Source organism: Octopus bimaculoides, chromosome 1 (assembly GCF_046866305.1).
Source record: "Octopus bimaculoides isolate indiv1 chromosome 1, ASM4686630v1, whole genome shotgun sequence".
Lineage (NCBI taxonomy): Eukaryota > Metazoa > Mollusca > Cephalopoda > Octopoda > Octopodidae > Octopus > Octopus bimaculoides.
The window spans coordinates 155,853,433-155,857,671 of record NC_142928.1 but is presented as its reverse complement, the minus strand read 5'-3'; the positions used below and the strand labels follow the sequence as shown (position 1 = coordinate 155,857,671).

Below are 4,239 nucleotides of genomic sequence, written 5' to 3'. Positions count from 1 at the left end.
ATCATCATCATCGTTTAACGTCCGCTTTCCATGCTAGCATGGGTTGGACGATTTGACTGAGGACTGGTGAAACCGGATGGCAACACCAGGCTCCAATCTAATTTAGCAGAGTTTCTACAGCTGGATGCCCTTCCTAATGCCAATATATAACGCCATGTATATATATATATATATATATGCATGATAGTTGTTGGTGTTTAGCCCTAGGCAAGTCCTTACTGAGCTACCCTATAACCAAAAGTATTCCAGCCATGATCATCCAGTCTATTTTTCCTTTTCCATATGTCTTCTATAAGACAGACTACATTATTCAATATATCCTTGCTTTTTTCTTAACATGTTAAAGGTATGATTTGAGGGAAATTTGGATGCCATTTCCTCTGGATCCAGTAACCATACAGAGGCTTCCTCATTGGCTTACTCACAGACACGGACAAACATGAGTTTATTTAAAACTAATATTACTCTATGCTCTCCTATTAATAATGCTCGGCCACCTCCAATACTTTCCCAATATTTCTATTAATGTTGAGTATATAAATAGCCTCTTTCTCTTTTATGTCATTCAGTTCAAAAGAGTGTCTGTTATATTTTACCATTGTAATGAAACACTGGAATAGTCACATTTTATTTCTCTTTTTATGGCTTATTCAGAGTAGGAAGGACAGTACTCGTGGCCTTTGATATGGTCTCCAGGGAGTGGGTGAAATGGAGTAAGAAACACTGAGTCATGTGTTGCTATAGTTGGAAAGGAGGCAACATGTTATAATATCAAGTTATCTTTAGACTGGTGCTGAGACCTGGTCCAAATGCTTGCAATTGAGAGGACTTAAGTAAAGGCACTGAGGAGACAAGTGGTGGTACTAAACTGGGTGATGGATCAACAATAGGTATGGCCAGTCCATTAAATGGGCCTTTTCACTGTTTCACTCATGAATCTTGGGTGAACCTTTTGACTATGGTAGAAGGTACTTACCCTTGATGTTCTAAGTCAGTGGTTCTCAACTAGGGTCCATATGGCCCCTGGGGGTCCATATAAAATTTTTGGGGTCCATGTAACAAAATAGTATTTTAAGGGACCCTGAAAATATTTTTCTTTAGATGCAAGAAACAGCTTGGATTTTTTCTCTAAAGTTTTACATAGGCATAGGAGTGGCTGTGTGATAAGTAGCTTGCTTACCAACCACATGGTTCCGGGTTCAGTCCCACTGCATGGCACCTTGGGCAAGTATCTTCTACTATAGCCTCGGGCCGACCAAAGCCTTGTGAGTGGATTTGGTAGACGGAAACTGAAAGAAGCCCATCGTATATATATATGTATGTGTGTGTATATGTTTGTGTGTTTGTATTTGTCCTCCCAACATCGCTTGACAACCGATGCTGGTGTGTTTACGTCCCTGTAACTTAGCGGTTCGGCAAAAGAGACCGATAGAATAAGTACTAGGCTTCCAAAGAATAATTCCTGGGGTCGATTTGCTCGACTAAAGGCGGTGCTCCAGCATGGCCGCAGTCAAATGACTGAAACAAGTAAAAGAGTAAAGAGTAAAGAGTTCAACCTACAAAAGTTAATGTGTGAAAAACAAAATAGGAACTTTGAAAGAAGTATCTTTAAACATTGAATAGGGGTCCATCAGAATAAAATAGTAATCAAAGGGGTCCAGAGATAAAAAAAAATAGTTGAGAACCCCTGCTCTTAGTGATGGTATTAAACTGGGTGATGGGTTAAGAACAGGTTTAGTCAGTCCATTAACCCATTACCTCCCATAATTCTATTAATTGGAATTTTTTTTTTATGAAACTTTGATTTCTAGCATAAAACAGCCTTAGAAACACACTGGAATGATCAAAATAACATTTTAAAATAACATTTTAAATAGAAATAAGTGAGATACTGGGTGAAAAATTATCAAACCTCATTTGAATATCAGAGAAATATACCTAGTATTTATAGCAAAAAGGTTAGATATGTATAAATATTGACAGATAATTACGAAATTTGTAATTTTTAAATGATCTCATATGAGATCACTGGTAGGTAATGGGTTAACTGTTTAGCATTCAGATTATCCTATCAAATGTAATGCTTATTTATTCACAAGGTTTTGAATTAATCAAGCATTATCTTGCAGCTTCAAGATTTTGATGTGATTCTATATTTATAGAATGGCTGCAGAATAAGTGTGAGATGCTGAATCTGGCTGGTTTATACATAACACAGGTTGGATATTTGGACCAGATGTAGCTGGTTTAAATGTTAAACGGTTAAATGAGCCTTTTCACAGTTTCTGTTTACCACATTTCATTCATAAATTTTAGGTGAACTTTTTGACTATGGTAGAAGATACTCACCCAAGATATTATAAGTAGTGGTTTTAAAAAGGTAAAGTTACCTTTTTGAGTCATACTGACTCGTAAGGACTGGTTTCCTAGTTTCATGGTGTATAAATTCCCCAGTTGGATGGGATGTTGGTTCTTTGCAGGATTACTTATTTTTGCCAGCTGAGTGGACAGGAGCAATGTGAAATGAAGTGTTGCCCGGTCCAGAAATTGAAATTGCAATCTTTTGATCATGAGCCTAACACCCTAACCACTAAGCCAGTGGTTCCCAAACTTTTTCAGACTGCCACCCTTTGGTTCTAAGGCCACATTTCACATGCCCCACCACCACCACCACACTTACCATCACAGACATAGACCATTTTCTGCAGCAAATTCAAAATAACAGTATTTCACAAATAAATCTTAACCTAATTAACCCTTTATTTATTTTTTTTTTTACATCCATTGCTCCGTTTTGGTCACCCATTATCGACCCATTTTTCCTCGACGCCCCCCCCCCCCCCCTGAGTCTTTCCACAGCCCCCGGTGGCATGGTACATTCACTAAGCCATACACCACCACAGTGGTGTTAAACTGGGTGATGGCTTAAAAACAGGTCTAGTTTCTGTCTACCAGATTTTACTCGTAAATCTTGGCTATGATAAAAATGACTATGATAGAAGATGATTACCCAAGGTGCTGTGTAGCATAATTGAACTTGGAACCATGAGATTGTGAAGCAAACTTCTTACCCACACAGTCATATCTGCTTCCATGTAGATCCAATTCATTCCCTTTACTTTTACTCACTCTGTCTCCATTTCTTCTCTATTATTTCTACCCATTCCATTGGTATCAACTTCAATTTCTTTTGCAACTTCCTTAGATCTCTCTCTCTCTCTCTCTCTCTCTCCTCTCTCTCTCTCCTTCTCACATACTCCTGCAGTCCTTTCTCTTGATCTAATGAGAAATTCTGGTTGCTCAGCTTATTACAAATAGTAGTTGTTGTTGCTGTTGTTTAGCCCCAAGTTAGATCTGATTCCAGGATAGGTGAATAAAGTATAAATGAGTAACAAAGAGGTACAGGTGTACACCTGTGCCTCTTTGTTACTCATTCATATAATGTGTGTGTGTGTGTGTGTGTGTGTGTGTGTGTGTGTGTGTGTGTGTGTGTGTATAAACATGTGCATAACAACTTGTGTTAAGTCTAATTCAAACAGTCAAGGGTTGTAATGTTGCTTTGGTGTAGCAATTAGTATGGTTATACAGTTTACAGTAGATAAGCCATTCAAATCCTGAAGGCAATGTTACAACTTTTGTCCTTACAAAAGAGTGGACTTCACTAAAGACAACCAAGAGCAAGATTATGATTTTAAGCTAGATAATGTTTTAAGACCATCACCAAAAAAATGGGAATGCTTCTTGGCTTTGGTCAACCTGAAGTTAGAGTGGAAAACTCTTACCCAAATTCTGTGCAGTGCAATGAAATCCAAAACCACACCTGTCTATCTGTGAAGTAAACTTTTTAACCACCCAGTCATGCCTGCACCCAAAAGTATATAGAGAGACAGAATGGAAGAAAGTTTATCTGTGGTAGAGAGGGAGACAGCAGATTCTAATTCCAAGGAAAACAGTCAGTAACCATAGAAACCTGCACTGATTACATTTTTTTTTTCTTTCTTTATGGTAAATTGCATACTTCTAAAGAGAAATGAGAAATGTAAAAATGATATAAGGATAGGATCTATCCTAGTTTCATTGCAGTGTGCAGATAGATATATTAACTTTGGTTTGTTTATGGACTGTAAAATGTCTGCCATTACAGCTACTGGACTCTACTTTTCCCTCCTCGTTCCAAAACTGTTTTGGCTTACTCACTTTTTTTTCTCTCTTACACACAAACACACATACACACACAAA

General features: G+C 37.8%; 1 long non-coding RNA gene across 2 annotated transcripts in view; it reads right to left on the bottom strand.

Moving 5' to 3' along the window:
• Positions 1-3,913, bottom strand: part of LOC106868447 (uncharacterized) — a 22,236-nt gene extending 18,323 nt beyond the window's left edge. For both annotated transcript variants that reach the window (XR_001409285.3, XR_008265166.2), the window contains exon 1: positions 3,783-3,913. This is a non-coding gene — a long non-coding RNA (uncharacterized LOC106868447). The remainder of the gene's footprint in view (positions 1-3,782) is intronic.
• Between the last annotated feature and the right edge of the window lie 326 nt (positions 3,914-4,239).